Source organism: Equus przewalskii, chromosome 13 (genome assembly GCF_037783145.1).
Source record: "Equus przewalskii isolate Varuska chromosome 13, EquPr2, whole genome shotgun sequence".
In the NCBI taxonomy this organism is placed as follows: domain Eukaryota; kingdom Metazoa; phylum Chordata; class Mammalia; order Perissodactyla; family Equidae; genus Equus; species Equus przewalskii.
Genome location: NC_091843.1, coordinates 79,939,233 through 79,966,312, shown reverse-complemented (window position 1 = coordinate 79,966,312; position 27,080 = coordinate 79,939,233). Strand labels below are relative to the sequence as shown.

Sequence of the window (27,080 nt, the reverse complement as noted above, 5' to 3'; positions counted from 1 at the left end):
ATGCAATTGATAGCTATCTACATTTTTCCTCAAAAATAAAACCCTACAATAGAATTTTTTTATGATTCTAGGCAGGAGGCAAAATTAATATTGGAGTTTTGGCCAGTTCTACACTGTGCCAGGTAGATAACTTTCCTTTTCTCATTAAGGGAATTGGGAAAAGGCCTTCAGTTAGCAAATATATTTTAGGCACTTTCAAGATGTGTAAATTAAGAGATGGAGTATTCTAGGCAATGGTAATGAATGTTGTGAGTCAAGATTTATGAGCAGAAGAGCATAGAGTACATTCAGGCACATAAAGAGAGGAAAGACCCAGACAGAGGAAATAGGCAGAAATTTGTAGAAGACCTCGCTTGTTGAGCTAAGGATTATGAACTTTATCTCTTATATTAAAAGTAGGAACAAGTCTGAGTTCAGGAAACTTTGCTAAAAATTGATCATATTTCGACTTCATGTCATGAGAGGTAAGTTCAAAACACTTACAAAGAAAAAAAGTTGTCTACAAATAAAATATATCTTAAAAACATTTTGATGAGAAACCAAAAACTATAGACATGAGACTTTTCTTTAACAGTGTCATTCAACACAGCATGAAAAAGGACTTAGACTATCAAAACAGTAATATTAAGTCTAAGATAATTCATAACCTCAAAAGATGAAAATTTGAGGAAAAAATTCAAGTTATGATCGACTTACTTTTCTTTGGGCCATTTCTCTCTTTCTCTTGTCATTTGGTAAGATAATCTCCAAGATTTTAAATAAAGAGTGATGGTCTGGATTATCTCTGAGAAATAGGTTTTATGTATATTTTTGGAAGGGGAAGAATGAGAGACATTACAGAAGGATGGCGATAAATTGATATATAGATGACAGACAGATAGATAAATAACAAATAGGTAGATACTGAATAAACATGTACAGTATATCTATAACTGGAATGATCACCTTTGTACAATAAAGTCCCAGCTCATTTAGCTATCAAATTAAAACCATATTAGTACATACCTACTAGATCATCAAGAAAAAAAATATTTGTCTTGGAGTCTCTTTCAAAACTTTAGGAACATGAGGGCTTAGAAAAAAGACCAGTACTATTTCTATATGATTCATAGCAAAAATATAAAATTAATGTAAATATCCAGAATTCTTTTAGAGCTAACTGGTATGTTCCGTTTTCATTAACTACATTATGTCACCACAATGAAATAAAAATCAAATACAAAAAAACGTATATTGGTATTCTAATTTACAAAGCCTTGAGTCTCCGCCAGTGTGATTTCCTTGCATAGCCCTTTCCAAGTGCCTACCTAATTGTGTCGGGTGTACACCAGAACACATCCATTATGTATCCATGTCATCTGTTTATCACACCACTTTATGCTGTTCTTGGGTCCACAGCCCTGAAGATACTAGCTGCTGAATGACTTATCTGATTTTCTGGTTATCTATTGCTGAGTAAAAAACTATCCAAAATTTAGTTGCTTTAGAAAACAAACATTTTATTATATCATCGGATTTGTGGGAAGCCTTGAGAGCTTAGCTTGCCAATTTCTCTGTTCTGTGAGGTGCTGACTGCGGTCATTCTGTGGCGTGAAGCTCGGTGTCTGGACTTGTCTGGAAAAATAAAAAGCATTTCTCTCGTGTGCCTGGCATCCTGGCAGAAAACTGCAAGGGCTGGTATTAACAGGCTCTTCTCCTCTCCAGACAGGCCATGGTCTCCTCCTGTCCTCTCTCCAGCAGGATGGGAAGACTAATATGGTGACTTAAGGCACCAAGGCGGAAGCTGCCAGTCCCCTTTAGGGCCTAACTGGGCATAGTGTCATTTTCAGCACATTCTCTGGTCAAAGCAGTTATAGGCCAGACCAAATACAAGGTAGAGGAAATAGTCCCCACTTCTTGATTGGTGGGGTGTCAACGAATTTGCGGCCATCTTTAACAGGCCACAGGGACCCACACCTGTGATAATGCACTCCAGTAGCATTCCTACGGCCTTGTAAGCCCCTACTTAGAAGAGTGCACATTCACATATCTCCTCAAAATTGGAAAATAATATAGAGAAATGTGACATTCGAAATCTATGCTTGAATAGAAATATTTCTCTCAGGGAAGTACAACGTGCAGACGTGCAAATACTATCCCAGAGATCTGCCTCCTGCTGGCACAGACTGCGGTTCCACTCTTGAGAACCACAGAAAACCATGTGGATGCAAATTGCCTCACATTCAGAAAACGATGTTTCTATGCCCAAATGGTCAACCCAAATATTTTCAGTTTTTTCTGTTTCTCCCCAAATTAAATGATTTTGATCCCAAAGGTAAAATTAAGTTTCTACATTAGAAGGTACAAAATGCTTAATTTTTAGAACATAGTCCTCCCAACTTTTAATCATCAAAGTTTCAAAAAACATTAAGGTCTCGCCTCAGAGAGCATACATATTACATAGAATTAGTCAGAAATGTTGATATTTCCTGATGAATGCCACATTTTCCTTAATTAGAACTTGGTAATAACCTATCAATTTTGTGCTACTTATTTAATGGAGAATACATAAGAAAGAGCAATAATCACATTTGGTTCTTATCATCCAAAACTTTAAAATATCTTTGAGGGAAAGAAAAAAAGAAAGAAGAAAAGAAGGAAGGAGGGAGGGAGGGGGAAGGGAAAAAAAAGGAAAAGGAGGGAACGTATGAGGAAGGGAGGGAGGAAGACAAAGTAAGGTAGCACGGTGTGGTACCGTGCAGAAGAGTCCCGCAGTCTGCCTGCCACACGTCATAATATTGCAGAGACAGGATATCTTCAGGCACTACAGTGGATAATAAAGATTCACTAGAAAATTAAGATTTGAGCTAGCTTCAAAGAGTACCTGTGATTTAAATAGATGTAGGGGGAACGCGGGGCGGGAGTACAGTACATCCAGACTGGGAAACTCACCTGAGCAAAGACAAGAAGGTAAACCTAGCAGGAGGCACACAGGGAAGAGAGATGCACGAAGCTGTAATAACGGATTCGTTCCAGTGAGTGATCAAATACAAGGCTGAGTTGAGAGAATGCAACCATTTTGTGGGGATCTATAACATAAAACTAAGAAGAGGAGAAGAGACCTTCAGATACTTTAAAACTGGAGTAAAAGGTGGTTTTTTCTTGAGCTTTTGATTGTGTCTCTATTTGTTTTTAAGTGGACAAATATCTACTGATAACACTGCCTTCATCTGAAACATGTAACTTGCATTCAATTTCCGTTAACTATTCCAATAAATAATGTTTCATCAAAAATAACAAAATAAAAATAAACGTATTCATTTTCTTTCTAAGATGATACAGCAGGGTTTTGTATGCTGCCTTAGATATGGATAAGCACCTATAATTAAGGCAGCCAATAGGGAGAAAAATAAGCATTTGAGTGTGTTTAATGTGAAGATTGAAATTTTGCCAGATTTAATGTAAAAATTGAATTTTGCCAGATTTATGCTAATGATTTCCTATTTCCAGTTTTTTGATTAGTGCTTAATATTTTATTAAATTGCCACATAATTGACTTTGCTTTCTCTATTAATCTGTGTAAAAAATAGTATCAAAAAGGATATCATTATCATTAAAATATAATTATTTGATTTACCTTTTTGGTAACTTTAAATATCATTTTCCCACTTTTATAATTTGACCTAGAGCAGTGTATAAACATTCCCATAGGAGAACAAGAATAAGCTTCCAAGGAGGCACAAAGTGCTAATAGGCTCATTCTTAGGGGAAACAGTCTGTGATTACTTTCCACTCCCCTAGGTGACCGCCGTGCTAGAGCATACAGTCAGACTCATTTCCCCAGGGTCCCAAGGAGAGTGGCATTCTTCTGTTGTTTCTTTTTGATGGGACTTAGCACTGCATGTCTGACACTGAGCTGAATAACCCTTGTTGGGATTTGAAAATCCTTTCACAATAAGCAGAATTTTTCTATGCATAGGCTGGGAGAACTAGGGTGGCTCAGGATAAGGAGATTTCCAACTTGGATATTTGGAGAAGGAGAAATTGAAGAAAGGCTGACAGTACGCAGTATGACTGCTTACTGTTCGGTATTCCAGTTGAATGGCAACGACCAATTTGCTCATTACTAAATGCATAAATGACGTTGTAACAATAGTCAGTACAGTGAAAAGGCATTTTAGGGGGAAACTTAATAACCAACGATGTAATTCAGCTTACAATTCAGTTTTCACTTAGTTATTTCAAAAATTAAATTATATGGAGAATACAATATTAATATCAAATCTTGTACATGTTTTCATATGTTTCGGGTTTGCATACCTTTATTTTGGGTATGTTAGAAAATATTAGTGATCTTTATCTCTCTCCCCGTATTTATAAAGTCAGTCTTCCGTTCTGAATTACAGAAAAGCTGAAAACTGTATCTACATTTTTTTCAGGAAAAAAGCCCTCTTGCCTTTGCTTCCTATTCCATTAGTACATTTTTTTTCCCATCAGAACAATGTATTGCAACATTGTCCCTCGCTTTTCTACGTGAGTCTACTTAGTGATGCATCCCCTTATGGCAGGACCCACCAGACCTGATCACTTCCTTCGCAGTCACTAATGTGAGTAGCTCTATCAATCTTGGGCATTTTTACTTTTACTTATGAACCTTTCATGTAGAAAATGTCCATTTATATTTTGTGAAATATTTCTACTGAAAAAAAAAAAGTTTCCCAAAAGATAAATAGTGAAATGGAGCCAGCCCTGGTGGTCTAGTGGTTAAGAGTCCACACTCTCACCGCCTTGGCCCGGGTTCGTTTCCCAGTCAGGGAAACACACCACCTGTCTGTCGGTTGTTATGCTTTGGTGACTGCTGTTGCTGTGATGCTGAAAGCTATGTCACCACTATTTCTAATACTAGCAGGGCCACCCATGGTGGACAGATTTCAGTGGAGCTTCCAGACTAAGACAGACTAGGAAAAGGACGTGGCCACCCACTTCCAAAAACATTGGCCATGAAAACCCTATGAATAGCAGCAGAGCATTGTTTGATACAGTCCCAGAAGATGAGAGGATGGCACAAGAAGACTGCACAGGGTTCTGCTCTGCAGTACACAGGGTCAACTAGGAGTCAGAATCGACCCGATGGCACTGACAACAACAACAGCAAGGACAGTGAACTAATTGTAATCAGATTAAAGTTATTGTTAGGTATTATTTTGCTGGTCACATTTTTCTCCTGTCTGAACATGTCATTCAATTTCCAAATACTAACCTTTACAAATCCTGTTCTAGTCATTTAGCATCATCCCAATGAAATTTTGAGCCAAAATATTTTAATGACAATTGAAAGCCAATTCACATAAAAATAATAATCCTCTAAATACTGGGTACGATGACACAATGAAAATATGGATATTTCTATTCTTTGGGCAAAGTAAAACATGGATAGGTTCTTTATAGATATGTGGAAGTGTAACTTTGCTTTATGGACAGATTAGTCAACTGTTGGCCACACAAAGGAATCCATCCATAGCACAGAACAGTCCTACATCTGCATACTTATGTGTGTTCATCTCATCTCAAAACCAGTCACAGTCTGAACACAAAGCGAGGACAGGTGCACTCATAATCTCTGAAAGCAAACAGCTGCACCACAAACAGGGTCAAGGACATGGGACTAAGCGTGCATGTGGCAATGAATATTACATTGGACACCACTTCCTTATTTTAGTAGCAGCAAAAACACCAGAAATGTGGATGACATGAATTTTAATGGAAAAAGGGCTTTTTTTTACAATAATTATGAAATTCATAGCCTGATATTATTTTCCTTCCAAGCAGAAGCAAAAAAACCTATTTATTAGCAGGAAAATTACCTATTGAGTTAGATAATATCGATAACACATGCTTACTCACTGGGAATTTCAAGGTTGGCACTGATTATAGTTTGAAATCTGCCTACTAACTCTATGGGTTAATTTTGGCTCTGGTGCAAATAGTAACAGAATGAAATATATTTACTTCCAAAATTTAAGCTCCCAAAGAGAAGAGAAAATAGAGAGATAAGTAATGGATAACATAAAAGCTGATGTGGAAACGCATTAGAAATACAGTCACTTAGTCTTTCAATAATTTGCAGTTTGTGGTAATTAGACATAAGATAGGCCAAGTATCATTTTAGCATTAAATATGAAATAAGGCTTTGAAGAAAAAATAAAACTAAAGGTATTATTTATACATACATATATATATATAATATACGTGTGTGTATGTATGTGTCAATATATATAAGTTTTTTCAGATGTTGCCAAAATAGTAAGGAGGTACAAAATAAAAAAGAGATCGCGGCACCATCCTGGTGGTATAGTGGTTAAATTTGTGCACTTCTTTTTGGCAGCCTGGGGTTTGCGGGTTTGGATCCTGGGTGCAGAACTACACACTGCTCCTCGAGCCATTCTGTGGCGACATCCCACATACGAAAAATAGAAGACTGGCACAGGTGTTAGCTCAGGGCCAATCTTCCTCAAGCAAAAAGAGGATGATCAGTAACAGATGTTAGCTCTGGGCCAATCTTGCACACCAAAAAAAAGGAGGTTGCAATTATGGCATTTGAATAGAATCTTTAAGGAGGTATAGGATTCCATCAGGCAAAGAAGTGAGGCACAGATTGTGCCTGTGGGATTATGCCTTTTGTCATCTAAAGTAGTATCTTAAACATAAAAAAGACAACTATTCAAGCTTCTAGTTTATAGGAATACAGAAGAAAAGAATAACTAATTTGATAACTTGTACAACCATGATTCAAAATACTTTTGGCAGGTTGGCATACTAAATAAGATGAATGACAGAATGTTAGAGAAATACAGGTAAGCTCTGCATTTAAATCAGAGCAGTGCTGAAGGAAAGCTCACTATTTAATTTTATTATTGTACTACTTTAATAAAAGTGAGCCAAAATCTGATTCTCCACCATTGGTTATAGATATATGGGAGGAATACAAGTTTTGTCTTCAAAGATTTAAAGGATTATCATGCATAACAGGAATGTGTTTATGCTTTACGTCTTCTAAATATTGAACAGTAGAGAATCAGATGGTTGCTCTCTGTATCTTTTTATCAAAGTAATACAATAATAAAATTAGTGAGCTATCCATTGTCATCTGCATAGAATCAGATACTCTTTTTCTAGAATATTGTTGTTAACGTAAGGAAAATAGTTTATACCGATAGCAAATTGTACAGCTCCATAAGGAAGAAATCACTTTGGGTTTCTTTCTTTAGTTTCTGCTTGTGTTTTTTCCTTCCTATTGAATCCCTCATGCCTAGAACAATATCTGAAACAAAGTAGAAACTTAAAAAACGTTGATTAAAAGCATGACTGAATGAATGAATGAAATAAAAAGTTTCGAGTAAATTACTTTTGGACTTTATATGATTCTAATATACATTGTATATTCAATAAATACTTAGAAAAATGGATGATTTTAAAAATCTTTCAAATATAACCCCCTGTGATTTTCTATATTGTTATATTTTATAGCATCAAAAGAAATAATCTGAACAAAAATAAGGTACTCAGGGCCAGCCCAGTGGTGTAGTGGTTAAGTTCTTATGCTCCACTTCAGTGGCCTGAGGCTTGCAGGTTCAGATCCCTGGCACGGACCTAGCACTGCTCATCAAGCCATGCTGTGGTGGCGTCCCACATACAAAATAGAGGAAGATTGGCACAGATGTTAGCTCAGTGACAATGTTCCTCAAGCAAAAAGAGGAAGATTGACAACAGATATTAGCTCAGGGCCAGTCTTCCTCACAAAAAATAAAAAATAAAAAATAAGGTATTATATGAATAAAGATTAACTTCAGTCATTTGCAGTTTGGAAAAGTACATAGTGGGAGTTATTAATCTCTAGGCAATAGTCAAATTAGCCTCTGGTGAACTGATTCAGCTATTTAACAGTAATTACTTTTATTTTCAATTCTTTCTCATTAGGCAGTTTGAATGTGAACAATTTCAGATATAGTACTTTTTTAATGAAACAAGAAAGCAGATGTTACTCATTTGAAATACCCAATTCAAAACAAAAAATAAATTGGTAAGAATTGCGCAAATTAATGTAAAAGGAGTAAAGCAAAGTAATAATTTTAGACCTTTGTTTCACTAGATGTCAATCACTTAAATATCCACAGAAATTTACCACATAAGCAAAGACCTATTATGTTATGCTTTATAAAAACCACTAATTTTTGCTTCTTTTTCATTCAAGTGGATATTTGTATTAAAAATGTGCAGTAGGATTGATAAGTGTAAAATTTATTATTTAATTTTTCCCTTTGTAACCTTCTTTTTTTGAAGAAGAAGATTGGCCCTGAGCTAACATCTATTGCCAATCTTCCTCTTTTTGCTTGAAGAGGATTGTCCCTGAGCTAACATCTATGGCGATCTTCCTCTATTTTGTATGTGGGACACCACCAAGCATGGCTTAAGGAGCAGTGTTTAGGTCCGCTCCCGAGATCTGGACCTGTCAACACTGGGCGGCAGAAGCAGAGTGCACCAACTTAACCACTAGGCCACAGGGCTCACTGTGCTTTGTAACTTTTGGCAATTGAGGGTTCATGGAGACTCTTCTGACTCATTACAATTTTAGTGCTTTCAAGCCACTTTTTTCTCTCCCTCTAACTTTTTCATGTTGCTATCCTTTCTTAATTTACCTAAGTCTTTTCTGTCATTCATTCAGTTGATTAAATCTTACTTGGTGCAAATAACATACTATAAATATACCAGGCTTTGGGAATAAAAGATAACTCATGTTTGGTTTCTGAGTTCAGACAAATATGGAATACAGAAAATAAAAATAATCTTTAATAGAGAGCTTGTTATACAGTACTGGGTGTTACACAAACACAGAATCAGAAACCAGAAGAAAGACACCTAATTAAAAAAATCCCTAAGTCTTTTATTTTAAAGAAAGGCTGTTTGAGAAGGTAAGAAAAGGAAAAAGAGGAAAGAGAAGTGATGACTCTGGAAAATGGAGCAGAATATTTAAGAACTAAGAGCCTCAAGAAAGCATTGGACTTTTTATTTTGCAGAACTAATACTCATAGACAAGACAGGCATGAAATGAGGCTGAAAGGGTGTGTGGGGAGGGAAATGAGGTGTTTCTGCTCTGGGATTTGACTTTAATTCTGAAGAATAGAGGGAGTCAGCAAAGAGCTTTAAGCATTAGAATAGTGTGATGAGATTTATGTTTTAGAGGAAGAAAAATCTGACACAACACTTAAAATGCATTAAATGGAGGAAAGATGGAAGTCCTGGGGATTAGGTAAGAAACTGTTAGAGCAGCCTGGAGACAGAGAGAAGGGGAGGAAGGGAGTGGGGATGATTAGGGTCAAAAAGAGAAGAAAGAAGGGAATGAAGAATATTTAGGTTGTGGTGTCAACAAAACATGGACATAAATTGTGTGTGAGAGTAGAGATAGTAAATGGAAATTCAATTACTCTGTACCCAAGCAACTTAGTAGAGAAGGATGTCATTCAGTATTACGGAGAATACAAGAGCATATTGGCTGTTATGCTTAAGGTAGGAGGCTAGATATTTTGAGTTCAATGTAAGATTGTTAAACTGAAGGCAACTGATATCCAGTGAGCAATTGGCTATAATCTTCTGTAAAATTGACGAGAAGTTTGGCATGCTTATAAAATTTGAGTGTCATCAGGACTTAATTGTTGATTAGAAATCACGAACACGGATGAGTTAACCCAGGGAGGGTAAATTTAATAAAGAAAGGGAAAGAGAGGAGAAAACCAAAGTGAATATAATAAGGGTGGCATGCAAAGGTGATATACAGAGATAAAAATTGAGCTAGCAAAGGTAAGGAATAATTGGAAAAAAAAACTACTTGTATGCAAAAGTATGCCTAGTATCCATATTTAAGGAGCCAGAGAGCAAAATTACATTGTGAAGTTTAGTAGAAATCATAGTGATTACTGATAGCACCAAGCCACTGAGAAAAAGGAAAGTCATAAGTAGAAGTACACAGTTGGGAGTGTCTATTTTAAATAACCACACTTGCAAAAAAGAGAAAAGCAAAATTGTGAATCCGTAAAATTTGGTCTGGGCAGAAAATAGAGGGAATTCCTCGATGATGGTCTCAATTTGTTAGAGTGTGTGCTTGTGTATATGTGTGTCTATGTTTGTGTGTGTGTGTGAAGAAACACAGCAGAGGTGCTAAAAGTGAGCTTGGTGTGAGTGTGAAAAATTGGCTAGTTGAGAAAAGTTGCTGGCCAGGACCCCTAGGAAGGCTTGGGAAGTGGTAGTGAATGACAGCCAAGACTACAGATAAGTATTGGTGCTTATGTGAACAACTGTGTGTTTTTCTCCAGCAGTGTTTAGGAATTTAGTGTTAGAGCAGACGAAGTAGAAAGTTGGACTTATATAGGTGGGTGGTTTGAAGTTGGGAACATTACAAGTGTAGAGAATGGAGACAGGTTAGATTAATGATGAGAATGATCATGGAAGTGTTGGGAAAGACTTAAAATCAGGCGTGGATTGAAAACAAGAGAAAAATGCTGTTGATAGCTTCATAGCAGTAAAAAATAATTTTGTGATAAGTAAAAACATCAGAAATTTTGAAAGAGAGAGTATCAATTTAGAACTTCTTCATTCTCTGTGTTGCATTGGGCAGTAAGTACTATCAAATTTTCGTCAAAATCTCTCTAACACATCACTTCTTTACTGTTTGTATTCAATTTTCTCAAAATTACCAAGGTTTTCAGGGCATTATTGACTCCAGACTCTTTCTACTCAAGACAACACTGATTCCACTTACTTCTCTTTCAGTGACAAATTCAAGGCAAGCATATACAATAAATTCCTGGGCTGCCATTATCTTATTAAAACAGATCTTTATGCTGACATCAATCTCATAACTTTGTTTCTAAACTCAATGGAAGCTTTGAGCCCCCCTTCCTTTGGCGTCCACAGCTCCACCTGCACACTGTACTCACATTTTAGTGGATCCCTAAGGACCTTCTTCCATTATATGTTGATAGCTTCAGCACGGAAGTCTTTTATACTCTGAAACTCTGCTTCTATTTTAAATGGTAAAAGGGTTTTTTTCCCCCTAAAAATCCCTCTCTCCAAATCCAATTTCAGTAGGCCAAATGGTTTCGCCTGCAGTTATGATTTCCCACTATCTTTTATACCATGCACCATACTGTCTCAATGTGCTTCACAGCAAATTTCTAACCTGGCCTTGCTCTGCTCACTCTGTAATACACAATAGATATTTAAGTGCAGTGTTACAATCTATTTTCCACACCTATACAAGAAAGAGAAGTGCACTTGAGTAAATATGCTTTCTGGAGGACTAGCTGGCTCCTTATTAACCAGGTTTCCTCGTGAGACCCGTATAAATCAAGGCTCTTTGTGACACACACAAGTGCTTTAGAAGTTGGAATTGACAACTAGAGCAGGTTTAGATTTCTCAGTCACCCCAGTGTAAATCTTTATATAGCCTGAAAACACTTTTTACAGGCCTAAACATCATTTAAGTGATGAAAAAGGATGTTAGCTATAGTTACCACTGAACTATTTTATGCTAGGTTATTCAAGTTTCTTGGCACAATTTTATGGAAAAATTACTTTGCTGAAACATACACATTCTAACATGGCAAACCTTGAGAACCTGTGAGGAATGACCAAACTTTATACTGGGCACACATTGGGGCCTAGAAAGAAGCATAACAGGGTAACGAAGTCTCTGGAATGAAAATCATCCCAGCTGTCTTAACTAACCAACTTTGCGGCATTGAGAAAACTCTTCAGTTCTCTGTTTCTCTAATTGAAGAATGAATGAATTATAAAATGCAGGTTTGAAGATAATTCCTATTCTCAGCTTCAATCATGCCAATACTTTCCCAGCTTTCAAACTGGCAAAGTGTTCAGATGATAGCAATGACAGATTTCAGTTTGAAATCACTTTTTAATTTTGCATACAAAACATGGCAACCATTTCCGGTCCTTGATGATCAGAAGGAAAATTTGACCCTTCACATTCTCTGTTTAGGCTTCATTCAAACCTGTGTAATCTAGATTGAATAACATTGCACCTTCTGAAAAACACACCAATTGGTGATAGGAAGTAGACTCTATATAAAATTATAACTAATATCAAATACAGATTGCTCAGCACATGTACTAACCGATGGCTTTCAGAACGATAATAAGAAAACCAGGTCAAGTGACCATTCACAGCAGTCTCATCTTCCTTTTCATCTTTGATCTTTCACTTTGACTTTATTAATAGGATATATTGCTGTTTTGGGGAATTAATATGATGGAATAATTGAAAAAATATCCTTCATGGTAAAACACTGAAACATGAAAATCAGAAAAATTGTTTATCAGAAACAATTTTTCTTGATTATTTCTCTACAAACAGATTTGTTTTATTAGCATCTTAATCAAAAGTTAAGATAAACCAAAACTGAAAAAGCTCCATGCAATTAAAGTTACATTTTATATTTTAATTATTTAAGAAAAAAATTCTTTCTGAAATATATGATTTAAAACTAATGTTTTTAAAAAATTACATTGTTTTGCTTGTATATACTTCGAGACCTAGATATATACTTCTAGGCTTTTGTGATGTTACATGTCCCCAAAGAATGTTGTCAATAATGTCTAAATGTTTCAAAACTCATGTCTGTGAAATAAATGATCTTAATTTATGGACATTATGCAAATTTGTTGTCTCATTTCCGTACTGTCTTTTTTTTCCAGTTCCAGCACCAAATTTTGCTTTGCAAGACTATAAAACTAAAATTTCATTTTCTGAAACGTTTTGAGTGAGCATGAGCCACCTTCACATCAGCAAGGAAACAGGGCAGCAAAGGGGACCACTGCTTGTGACCTAAGTCAAATCACTAAAATCGTCACAGCCAGAGAATAAATACTGCCATTTTCCAGTTTGGGGGTTAATTTATTTATTTTTCTACACAGCAATAACTAGTTATAATAGGTAGGACACTACGGATTCAAAAAACAATCTCCCTGTACTTAAGCAGGAGAAGCTATCATCTTCACTACTCAATAAGGTCTCAGGCTCTAAGAATCAGTAGGACAACAGTTCTTTATAAAAGCAGACATCCTTTTTGTGGTTTTTCCATCTTCTATCCACTGATCAAGCTTCTTCCAAATGAGTCTCCCACCTACTGACAGTGTGGTCCTTTCCTTTTATTATTTACTTTTTATTGAAGTAACATTAGTTTACAACATTATATAAATTTCAGGTTTACATCACTATATTTAGACTTCTATAGAGACTACACTGTCAAAAGTCTAATTGCCAGCCCTCACTGTACAAATTATCTTTACCCCTTTAGCCTTCCACCCACCTGCCTTCCCCTCTGGTAACCTCCATATCTATGTGTTTGTTGTTGTTTTATCTTCCACATATAAGTGAAATCATATGGTATTTGGCTTTCTCCATCTGCTTTATTTCTCTAAGCATAATACCTTCCAGGTCCTTCCACACAGCCACTATGGAAAACAGTATGGAGATTCCTCAAAACAGTAAAAATAGAGCTACCATACTATCCGGGTCTTCCACTTCTGGGTATTTAGCCAAAGAACATGAAAACACTAACTCAAAAAGATATATGCATGCTTATGTTCATTGCAGCTTTATTCACAATAGTTAACTTGGAAACAATCTAAGTGCCCATCAATGAACGAATGGATAAAGAAGATGTGGTGTGTGTAAATATATATATATATACAATGGAATACTACTCAGCCATAAAAAAAAAGGTGAAAGTGTGGTCTTTGATCCTTTTGGCTTCTTGGAAGATGCTCAGTCCCAGCTGGAGACCTTTTGTAAGCTTAAGTCTTGTCTACAGGTTCTTCAAGTGACTTGTGGTTATTGACATCAGCAAATCCCCCCAGGGTATATGAAGCTTTAAAGGACCACTTATCACACAGGTTTGCAGACTCGACTTAGATTTTGGTCTCTCTGTTTCTTGTTTAATTTCTTGAGAATTTAAACAAGATTTACTTATTCATCCTTTATCTCTGTTTTCAGTGGTAACATTTTCAAAACACCTAATCTGCCATATTGCCTGACATAGAAGTGTTCGCTGATTTTTACCTCTCATCTCCCATTCCTGTTCTCTAACTCCCTTGGACAAAGCACAAAGATCCCCTAACATCAAGATGAATGCCTGGCCTCTATTAAATTTCACAATAGTAACACCTAAGGCAGTAGTGAATCCGCGATTTTTGTTCTTTGGCTCTCCCTTTCCTTCTAGTTCTTAAAGATTTTTCTATACTACACTTTTATCCATGGCATTTTGCAAAGTATTAGGCACCAAGTAATTGCTCTATAAATAAACCAATATCCTGACGATGACATTTAGAGCAAATTTAAAAGATGTCTGATTAAAATGAAAGGTTCCTTCTGTTCCTATTGTAAAATGAATGACAGGTACAAAAATCAGATACACTCCATGATTAAGAGAGGATAAGAAAGAGAAATGGTGGTGTGGTCGAGTATATTCAAAGTAAGAATAAATAAACTAAGAATCCAAAGATGGCAAAATCTTAATAGAAACACTCTGATTATAAACTGCTCTCCGTATTTATGATGCAAACACACACACACACACACTCTGCACAGCTGTTCATGTATTTTGTTTAAACATACAAAACTGTTATTTTCTGACCCTCAACTTCTTTTACTACATAAAAAAATGCCATCCTATTTCTCACTGCAGAGCTTTTCATATGTTGTCCCTCTGCCTAAAATTCATCTCCTGCTCACCTGAATCACCTCATTTTTTATATTACTAACTTGTCTCCATTTTTCATGGTTCAAATTAAATATTATAACCTCAGGAAAGCCTTACCTGGCCACCAGTCTAGAAGCTTGACCTTATTATTCACTATTTCAGCACACTATTTGGTTTCCTCATAACATTTATGAAATATATCATCATGTGTTTCTCTTTACCTGTAATTAATTGATTTATCTACTTCACTGTTTATAATTGATTTATATGCTTAATTGTTTATTTTCTGTGCTACCCCATCCTAGGTTGCGGACTGTCAGAGTTTTGTTCACTAATAATGTTGTCAGCACTTAAGATAGAATCTAGTCATCTAGTAGGCTCTGAATAAGCATTAATTGAAAAAACAAAAATGTAAATCTAATTGTATATGGTATGCTATCTTATTCATCAGAGACGTGAACTAATCTCTTTTCATTTATAGGAAGAACAACAACTCGACTCATTGTACCATACTTTACTCATAAAATCCCCAGTTCTCTGTAAGCACAGTTCACCATCTGCTTTTACAGGACTACGCACCGAGGAATATTTGGAAACAAAATATCCCCATCAAACGTCTGTTCATATCTTGCCCTTGTTCTGTTCAGTGTAATTTGCTTGGCCTTAGTTCATTGCCTTCAGGCCTCATGCAGAGAACTCTAAAGAGATGAAAATGGAACGTATTTCACAATGACATGAACGAGTTTGTATATTTTTAATGAATAAATATCCTATGTGTATATGTCTACTCAATTTTACAAAAATTAGATAAAGAAGCTTTGTCTTATTGAATTTTATAAGTATGACAAAGAAATCTGTGACATTGAATTGATTTATTTTTTCTAACTAGATTTTCTTTACTTTGTGTGAATTTCAATTATTTAATTTCTGCAATTGGAAAAGATATTAAATTTTAAGTCATTAATTAAAAGATCACCAAATCTGATGTGTTACTTTTCCTTTATGTTACCGATGAAATATCTAAATTTACATCATTGTCTCTTACCATTATAAATTAAATTTAAATCGTCTTAGTTATAACAACTAAGTTAATAGCAAAATAAATTGCCTAAATATTTTTAATGCTGTAGATAACTGCCACTCTGAAGACTAGCAAGAATTTTATCACAGAATATATCCAAAATTTTATGGATAAATCCCACTTAGTTTTTCTTTATATATATTTTCCTGTATCTTATACCACTATTTTCATATATTCTACAGCCATTCTGGTCAATATTGTTTTTCATAAGAAAACCATAGCTCAAGCAGTTTTAAAATAAATGGTGTACCTAACAGAGATTATATTTTTCTGCTGAAAACTCATCCTATGAAAATTTGAATTTACTTTATAAAATGTTATAGTAAAATGCTATGTATTAAATAATTCATGTACACATTAAACAAGAAAAAAATTCAAATCACTATAATATTAACTCAAAATTAAAATTACTCAAACCCAATTCCTGTAACACTCCCTTGATTTAACATTTAATAGTTTCCATTTTAGTTCTGGTAATTTTAAATGACATTCTAAAAAATATTTTTAAAATTTCCTTCTTGAATTATTAACTCGAGATTCTCTCTATTTATTTCCTTCTCTGAAATATGAGGAATTTTGCCTGAGGGCACTTTTTTTACCTTTTCCCACCTTTTGTCATTAAGCGATTTTTAGTTTTTTCCATATATTTATCTTTTAATTTTAAATAATCTATTTAAATCTCTATTTCTTATCTCTCTAAATGAAGACAGATATCCTCATGTAAGATAAAAAATACTAATACCTACTAATACTAATACATTTACCTACTTGAATTCTCCCCAACTCTGCCTTCCAACTTTAGATATTCAGACTACTAAAATTTCATTGATAACGTTTATCATATTTAAACTTTGTCCTCTAATAAAAATGAAAATACCCATGTTTTGTCACAGTTTGATTCTAATATTTAAACAATATTGAAAGAAATGGCATTTACATTGTTCATGTAAATATTATTTGTCACGTAACTGGACTGTGCACAGAGAAGAAAGAACAGTATAGAGAAGAAAATCTAATTTCAGCACAAAAACGGCGAAGTTTAAAGAAAAAGACCAATGTATTTTTTAGGTTAAATGTATCACATTTTCTTTTTTTTTTAATCACTTTATTGAGGTGTGATTGACATACAAAAAGCTGTGCATATTTAATGTATACAAGTTGATGAGTTTGAAGGTAAGTATACACTTGTCAAATCATCACCACAGTCAATGCCGTAAACACATCCATCACCTCCAAAGGTTTCCTCTCATCCTCTTTATTTATTTATGTTAAGAATAAATGTATTACACTTTCTTATACTAAAACTCGAGTTGCATTTTCATTTTGCTTCAACTTGGATTATAATTTTTGTGCAACTTTTGTTTTTTCTGGAGTTTAGTTACTTTTGACTTTTCAGGTTTGACAGAAGCAGCATAAAATATTCTTGTGACATCCATGTCATTTTCCAGATTCGTTGTCATAGTACTTGGTTAATGGTCTATATAACATTGACTGCTTTCTAAAGGGCTTGTCATTTGTTCCTGGAATGCTTTTCCGTGGGAATTCCTGTTCTTCATTTCTGATTTTCTTGATTCCTTTTCCATTTTGCTGGAGCATATGTTCAAGCAATCTCTTTTTCTGGAAATGATAGATAACAGATACTCTAAGACCTTGCATGTCTACAAATATCTTTTTTTTCCTTCTGGTTTTAAGTTTTGCTAGTTATGTTATTTGGGTTCAAAATTAACTTCTGTCAAAATTCTGGGCAAATTTATATATTTTGTGCGTACCATGCAATATTTTCAAGGAGAAGTCTGGCATTGCCTGTATTTGCTGTTGTTCTTTTCGTGCTTTTATTTTTTAAAGCTTCTCTTTGTCCATGTGATTTGAAAATCCAGTGCTTGTGTTTAGGAAAAGAGATTGTAACATTTATTTTGGGAGTCATTTAATGGACACATTTAATCTAATGGCTCACATTGTTTCTGAGTTCTGATAATTTATTTCTAATATTTCTGTTATTATTTTCTATGTTTCAATCTTTTTGATTGTTGGTGCTACTTGGATTGATATTTTATATCTATCAATTTTCTGTGATATTTTTCATAATCATTGATTTTTGCTCTTGGTTCGGGAAAATTTTCTCAATGTTACCATACCAAACTTTAAAAATTAAAAAAATTAATCATGAGTTTAGACTTAGAGTTGCAAAATAACACAGACAGTTCTACTACTTCCTTCTCCCCGTTTCCCTTTGTGAATATTTGTCTTACATAATATAGGATAATTGTCAAAACTAAGACATTAACTTTGGTGCAGAGCTATTAACGAAACTACGAAACTGACTTTGTTACAGTGCTGTTAATTAAACAGTGGAATTTGTCCACATTTTGTCTTTCTTTTTCCCCTCACTAGTAGACTTTTTCTGTTCCAGGATTCAATCCATCATTTCATCTTGCATTTAATGGTTATATCTCTTTATTCTCCTCCAGCCTGTGAAAGTTCCTCAGTCTTTTCTTGTATTTCAAGACTTTGAACATTTTGAAGGACAATGGCCAGTTTATTTTTACAATGTCCTTCAATTTGAGTTTTTTCTGATATTTTCTCATGAGTATACTGAGATTACGCATTTTGCGGAGGGGTACCACAGAAGTGATGGTCCTTTCTCAGTGCACCATGTTAGGGTATGCATTATATCGATAAATATTACTGTTACCTTACCTTGGTGAAGAGTGTGTCTTTCAAGATTCTGCACTGTAAAGTCACTATTATTCCTTTTGCAATTACTAAATAATTGGGGTAGACATTTTGAGAAATACAACCACTTCGGCTTAAATGTTCACTAATTTTATCACCTGTTAAAGGGTCTTGCGTGCAACAATTATTAGAACTAGGATGTTCTTTTGATGATTTTCCATATCCCTCACTCCTTCTATATCTATTCTTCTATAAGGAAGAGATGTCCTTTACCCCATTTATTTGTTCGGTTATTTATAGCCAAATGGACTCATGGATATTTATTTTATTTGGGGGTTATAATCCTATTCTGGCATTCCTTATTTTGTCACTCAAGTTGTTCCAACTTTGTCCATTGGGAGCTCTTTCAAGTTGGCTCCTATGTGCTTTTAACATGCCCTTATCTATTTTTTAATAAATATCTTTGGTCTCTGATACCACTAGATGCTCTAGGCTAATGTCGTATTTTTCTCACTACAGTCCTGAAATCAACAACCTCACCAAGGAACCCTGGATCTTTTTATTGGAAAATTATATTTAAAAGCCAAGATCTGGTCACTAGGTGTGCTTATTGCTGCTCCTCTAGTTTCTCTCCATGAACAGATCTAAGAATATGTATTTGCCAATTCTTGCATAAACACAAATCTATAATTATGTATGCTGGTATATATGTACACAATCTGTCATCTATCTGTCTATCTATCATCTATATGTCTATACTGATACTTACTCCAATCCAGAAACACAGGGTTTATTCTAGTATTCCCCATTTATTTATGACTTTTTTCCCCAATGGGGAGAAACTTGACTCTCATTATGTACAAAAAATTTCCTTATTTGTTTAACTTCCCCATAAAAATGAAGTAGTTTTAGATTGGTTTAGCCATGTCCAAAGGAGAAACACGTTCACCAACTAGAGTAGAGTGTCTGGATACATTTCTTTATATATTTACCCTTACACTATCTAATCAAAACACTGTTTTCCAAAGCTATTTAGAACAGCTGCTTTTATCCCCATTCTCTTCAGTATGGTTATGCAACTCAAGTGTAGTTCAGTTATTTTATCACACTCCATCTATCTCATCATCTTGATTTTTTTAAACTTATGTATATTAAAAATCACTTTTGGGCCTGGCCCGCCGGTGTAGTGGTTAAGTTCGTGTGCTCCGCTTCTTGGTGGCCCAGGGTTCGAAGGTTCGGACACCCGGCACAGATCTAGCACCACTCATCAAGCTATGCTGTGGCGGCATCCCACATAAAATAGAGGAAGATTGGCACAATTGTTGGCTCAGCAACAATCTTCCTAACACACAAAGAGATCACTCTTTGTGGTGTATGGTTCCATGGGGTTTGACAAATTCATAGAGCTGTATATTCATAACTACACTTTTACAGAACAGTTCCATCATGCCAAACCCTGGTTCATGCCTATTTTCCATCCTTATGGTTTTGCTTTTCCAGAATATTATATATTAATGGAATCATACAATATTGGTGTGTAACTTCATTCACTTGGTCAAATACATTAAAGATTTGAGAGTCATCTACTTTTAAAGCTATATCAATGTTTACCCATTCATTGGTTGAAAGACATTTGTTTCATTTCCAATTTTTGGTGATTGTTGTTTATATTTACAGTTGTTTATGTGTGTGAACATAATTTCTCCTTTGTTTTGGAGTAATACTGCTGAGTCATATGGTAAGTAGGATTATATTCAACTTCATAAAATACTGCCATAATGTTTTCCAATGTAGCCATATGGTCTTACATTTCTAACAGAAATGTATGAGATTTCTAGTGCATAGCATCATTGGCACCACTTGATATTGTCAGTATTATTATGGGTTTTTGTTTTCTTGTGTTTGGCATTTTGATAGATGTATAGAGTTATCTCATTGAGGTTTTAATTTGTAACTCCCTAATGATTAGTAATGTTGAATATGTTTTCATATGATTGTTTGACATATCTCTACCTTCCTTAATTATACATGTGTTCAGATATTTCACTCATATTGTTTATTAGGTTCTTTTTCTATTGTTGAGTTTTGAGAATTTTAATATTCTCAAAATAATTCCTGAACTGGAATTTTGATTCACAAACATTTTCTTTGAATATATCTCTTGTCTTTTCATTCACTTAACGGTACCATTTGCGGAAGGATAATTTTTAGTTTTAATAAAGTTCAATTTATCATTTTTTCCCTTATGGATCATTCTTTTGGTGCCGTGTCTAAAATCTCTTTGCCTAAACCATGGTCAAGTAAATTTTCTCCTATGATTCCTCCTCAAAAGAATGTTTTGTAGATATTTTATAGTTTTATATTTTTCATTTAGGGCTACAAATAATTCCGCATTATTAAGATGTCTTGAGGGAGGAGGACGAGAGCTGCCACCGCCTGCAGCGCTTCCAGCTGACCCACTCTCTGGATCTGGGATGGGTATCTTCCCGATCAGCATGATCTGGGAGGAGTACCTGGATGGATCATGAACGCATTCAACGTGGTACCCTTCCTCAAGTTGTGCGACATGGTGATGAAGCCCCACAACGCCACCCTCTTGGTCCATCAGCTTGTAGAAGACACAGAGACCTATTGCGTTGATAATGATGCCTTTATGACATCTGCTTCAGAACCTTAAAGCTGACCATGGCCACTTACACTGACCTGAACCACCTGGTGTCAGCCACTGTGAGTAGGGTCACCACCTGCCTACGCAACCCCAGCCAGCTCACTGCTGACCTGTGCAAGCTGGTTGTCAACGTGGTCCCCTCCTCTGCCTGCAGTTCTTCAGGCCCAGCTCCGCCCCACTGACCAGGCAGGGCCAGCCAGCAGTACCGGGCCCTGAGGGTGCCAGAGCTCCCCACGCAGGTGTTAGAGGCCAAGAACATGATGGTCGCCTATGACCCCTGCTACAGCCGCTATCTGACCATGGTCATCACCCTCAGGGCTGCATATCCATGTAGGAGCTGGACGAGCAGATAGAGCAGATAATGTCCGAAACAAAAACAGTAGCTATTTTGTCAAGTGGATCCCTAATTATGTGAAAACAGCTGTCTGTGACAACCTTCCCCTGAGGCTAAAAATGTTTGCCACATTTATTGACCACAGCATAATATACAATATTTCATATATTATTTCAGATGGTGGGAGCTTACCACTGAGGGCTAGAAGACTGCTTGGGAGGGCAGCCACCAGACCAAGGTGTTATCGAAGGGCCCCCCCCCAGAAGGAGTGGCCACAGTGAGCTCATGTGGGCTTCAGCCAGGTCCTGTCCGACAAGGGGACCCACTTGGAGATGAGCGTGGCCGCAGGCCCCGGCCCTCTGTGTTCTTGCTGGCATGGAGGATGAGGGGCGGCAGGGCCTACAGCTGGTCCAGAGAGGGCGGGCTGAAACGCTGGGCAGAAGGAGAGGAGCGAGCTCAGGAAGGGGAAGCTGCTGATCGACGTGACCCTGCAGACCTGTGGGATGATTCAGGGACGACACCCTGGACACCGCGCCCCTGCCCGGTTCCACCAGATCTAGCCTCCCCCTGGGCCCACTCCCGGGCCGCGCGCGGAAGCTCTTCCCCAAGCTCAGCATCACCTGGGGCGCTTCAGGCTGGCCTACGGCCCCGATGCGGAGCTCAGCGCCAAGGAGTTCAGCTACCACCGAGGTCTGAAAAAGCGGGCGGAAGTGGGGAAGTCCGGGCTCGTCTGCCCCAAAATGCTGCTGCGGTGGGGCTCTCCAAGAACCTGTCGGTCATTGCCCAGGGCCTGTCCCTGGAGCCCCCGATGATGATCAGATATGGCATCAACAATGTCCTGGAGCTGGTGGGCCGCCAGGTGAATCTGCAGATGGTGTACAGCACTGCCTGTGCTGCCCGAACGTGGAACTGGGCTTCAGGTATAGATGGAATTTGTGAGATATAGATGGTATATATATATAAAGAGAGAGAAAGGGAAATGGAGAGGGAGAGAGAGGGAGAATCATCCAATGCATTACTTTATAACTCTGTTTAGAAATGAGTTGACTAAATTTGGAAGAGTCTATTTCCAGACAATTCTATTCCATCAATCTATGGATCCGTCTTTTCACCAGTTCCACACTGTCTTGATTACTGTAGCTTTCAAGTAATTATTTAAATTGAGATAAATTTATTCTGCAGTTTCAAAATCATTTTTATCTATTCAAGTTTCTTTGTCTTTCCGCACAAATTTTAGAGTCAACTTGCAAATATCTACAAAAACCCTGCTGGAATTTTAGTTAAAAATTACTCTGAATCTACAGATCAAATTGCAGATAATTTGTTTCTTAAAAATATTGTCTTCCAGTCCAAGAACATGGTATATCTCATCACTTATTTGTTGTTTTAGTTTCATTCATGTTTTATAGTTTTCCAGATAAAGATCCTGAAAATATTTTCTTAGATTTTTACCTAATATTTCAATTTTATTTAATGCTATGGTAAGTGATATTTATTTTTTTAATTCCAATTGCTCATTCCTACTAGATAGAAATAAAATTGATATTTTTATGTTGACTTTGTATGCTAAGACTTGATAAACTCACTTATTAATTATAGAAAAATTTCTGAGTTTTTTAGATTTTCCACACAGGAAGTTATTTTATCTATAAATAAAAAATGTTTAATTTCTACTTTTATATTATGTATCCTTTTAACTTCTTTCACTTGATCATTGCACTGGCTAGCATATCTGGCATAATGTTGAATGTGAATCAGGAGAGTGTTCTTGCCTTTTTCTTGATTTTAGGAATAAAGCATACAGGACTTCACCAATAAGTATGATGTTAAAAGTAGGTTATTATACCGGCCGGCCCAGTGGCACAGGGATTAATTTCACCTATTCGGATCCCAGTGGCCCACCACTTTAAAAGCCATGCTGCGGCAGGCGTCCCACATATAAAGTACAGGAAGATGGGCATGGATGTCAGCTTAGGGCCAGTCTTCCTCAGCAAAAAAAAGGAGGATTGGAGGCAGATGTTAGCTCAGGACTAGTCTTCCTCAAAAAATAAAAAAGTACATCATTAATACTCTTGTCAGGTGAAGGAGTTCCCTTTCATTCCAAGTTTATCATAAATTGATGATGGTAATTTTTTTCCAAATGCTTTCTCAGCATCTATTGATAGGATCTTGAGCTTTTTCTTCTTGTCTGTTAATGTGATGACTCACAGATGTTGAACCTGCCTTGAATTATTGGAATAAATTCAATTTTGTTGTGATGTATTATCCTTGTAATTTATTGCCTGATTCCATTTGCTAATTTTTTGTGGAGGACCTTTGAGTTTATGTTCCTAAGAATATTGATGTGTACATTTATTTTCTTGTAATATCTTTGTGTCCAGTGCTGGTGCTAGGGCAACGCCAGCCTGATGAAAAGAATTGGGAAATAGTTCCTCCTCTCATATTTTCTAGAAGAGGATATGAAATGTGCAATGTTTGGTAGATATCAACAGTGGAATTGTTTGGGTTTGAGTTTTTTCTTACTGAAAAGCTTTTACATATGATTCCATTTCTTGAAAAAACATAGGGCAATCCAAGTTATATATTGCTTCTTAATAGAGATTTGATAGTTTGTGTTTTTTCAAAGAATTATGTCAATTTTATGTAGGCTGTTGAATTTGTGGGTGTAAAGTTGTTGATAATATTTCATTATGGTCCTTTATAAAACATGGAGGGTGTCTAATAATATCCTCTTTGTCGTTCATTGTATTGATAATCTGTGTCTTCTTTGTTTTTGTGGTCAGTCTGTGTAGATATTTATCAATTTTATTAAAACATTCAAAAAACTGGTTTTGAAATTCTTGGATTTTTTCTATTTACTGAATTCAGTATCATCAATTTTTTCCATTTATTCTTTTCTCCTTTATATCTGAATTTGGTTTAGTTCACTCCTCTTTTCCTAGTTTCATAAGATTGAAACTTAGATCACTAATTTGAGGTGTTTCTTCTTTTCCAATACAAGCATTTAGTGCTATGACTTTTGCTCTAGGTACTGCTATTAATGCATCCTCCAAATTTTTGATGTTACATTTTTACTTTCATTCATTTCAGCATATTTTTCCTCTTGAGTGTTTTGACCCTAGGTTATTTAGAAGTGGGTTATTTAATTTCAAAATGTTGTGGATTTTCCACATATCTTTCTTTTATGACTTTTTATTTCTCTTATTTTCAAGCACTTATTTGTATGATTTCTAATCTTATTGATTTGTTGACCTGTTTTATGACCCAGAATAAGGTCAATATTGATGAATGTTCCATGTATATTTGAAAAGAAAGCTTATTCTGCTCTTGTTGAGTGCAGTGTGCCATAAAAGTCAATCAGGTGCATTTGATTAAAAGTGTTCTGGTCTATTTTATCCTACTTGTTTTCTCTGCAATAGCCCAATCAATTAATTAGAAAGTAGTATTGAATTCTTTAAATATAATCGTACTTTTTCTATTTGTTTTTTCACTTTTACCTTTTTTTTTGGAAGCTCCACATTTAGGTACATTCAAATTTAAGATTATTACGTCTTCTTGCAAAATTGACCGTTTCATCATTATATCATATCCTTCTTTACCAGTGATAATATTCTTTGAACTAAAGACTACTTTGTCTGATATGAGTAGAGTAATTATCTTTAAGGATGTTACCCTGTGATAAAGTGTAATCTTTCTTTTGGTTAATGTTTGCTTGATACTTCTTTCTCCTTCCTTTTTCTTCTGATCTCTGTGTTTGTATTTGAAGTGAGATTCTTATGGACAGCATATATTTGGCTTTGGGATTTTCAATCAATCTGGCAATCATTGTCTTATTGGTTGGAAAGTTGGGCTGGGTTTGAAGTTTGTTGCTGTTATGGTTACTCCCAGGACACCACGCTCTTCCAATTTCTGTGGCGATAACTTGCGTTTAGGGCTGGCCTAGTTTTCCAGAGCCCCGCCTGCTTGGCTGTTTCGCATCTTCCCTTTCTGCTGCACCTCAGAGAGAGTCTCTGTGTGTGTTCTTCTCCTGTCCCTCCAGCAGTTTTCTCCTGTTACTTCTCATTCCACACTTGGTAGGTTGGTGGTGGGAGGGGCTGTGGGGATTGAGCATTCTTTGTGTTCTGATTAAACCTCAGTTTAGGCAAGCTCACATCCCTGTGTCTTGGGGGTGTGGCATTCTCTGTTTACTTGCCCCTCTCCCAGCTGCAGTTGCGGGCCCAGTGCCCATTTCTGCCACTCACCCAGGAATATTTTTTCCTGTTCCCTGACAGTGTTTGTTGCCTGTCTCCTCACAGGTTATATAGGGGAAATATAGGGTAAGTTGGGGTGAAGGTTCTGGGTGGAGTTTCCTGCCTTGTTCACGTAGCTGCACTTTCTCTCTCCCAGGCCGGTATCATATTGAACATTTTTTAGGAGTCCTTCTGATACTCTCTGTGAAGGTCTAGTGGGTCTTGTTCAGAAAGAGAAGGGCGATTTCCCCAAATTCTCTGGTCCTCCAGGGGCTTCATACCGCCCAACACACTGCACTTGGCCTAAATCAACTCATCGACTATGCTGGCTGAATCCTTCCTACAGATGTGTGGTGTATCTTACCTAGATAAGCATGTGCTCTCACTTTCTCTCCCAGAGGTGCTGTATTTCCTTAGATTTGAGGCCTGTTCTTTGCTCTGCAACCTCCACTCTCCAATGGGTTTGAAAAAAAATCATGAATTTGAAAGTAAAAAGACTCCTTTTAGCTATCTATATCCCAGAGCAGAAGCTAGGTGAATTATATAAAATATTTTTAATTTCCAGAAATCCTGATTTTCTTTTTTTTTGCTTTAATTAGCAATCTAATCTTGCTTTAAGGATGTGCTATCTTCTCTAATCTGTCTAAGAATATTGATAAGTATTTTAAATGTTATATTATATTTACAAAATTATTTCTCCTTTCTCCACTGTCATCTGTTCTGTTTGTTCATTTTACACATTCTGTCTTGTTTTATTTTTCTTTACTGCTAATTTTTGGATTTACATCCCTATTTATGTCATTATAATGAAAGTGATTGTACTTATCTTCTAGTGTATTTCCCCAATAATCTTCTCCTTAGAATGTAATACCTGCATAGAAGCCCTTTGTACATGTTTCAAAAAAGGCTTTACTTAGATGCATAGATGGACAGGTTGTAATAATGTCACCTCCCTCCTCCAAAGCCAAATTAAGATGAGATTTATTCTGAAGCACTGACATTTATACTTAGAGCCCTTGTCTACAGGATCTTCACTTTTTTGAAAAAATATGACTTTATTTTTAATGAGAAAATCACACTCCACTCGCCACTCTCTAGGACACAACCCTCTGTACCTACTAACTCTAAATATAGTTGGTCCATTGAGCAAAAATGGTTCTACACCCATGAGAGATTTTTCTGTGTCTGTTTTGGCCTGTGATTTTCTCCACTTGGCTTATTTATTTCCTCAATCCTATGCACTTTATATTAGCTAGAGATTTATGAAAAAACCTTGTTCTAGTGTGCTTTGTGTCCCCCCAAATTTATATGTTGAAACTTAATCCCCAAAGTGATAGTATTA

At 36.1% G+C, this 27,080-nt stretch overlaps 1 pseudogene; it reads left to right on the top strand.

Moving 5' to 3' along the window:
- LOC103548945 (tubulin beta chain-like) overlaps positions 1-21,790 on the top strand; it is a 134,006-nt pseudogene extending 112,216 nt beyond the window's left edge.
- The last annotated feature ends 5,290 nt before the right edge of the window (positions 21,791-27,080 follow it).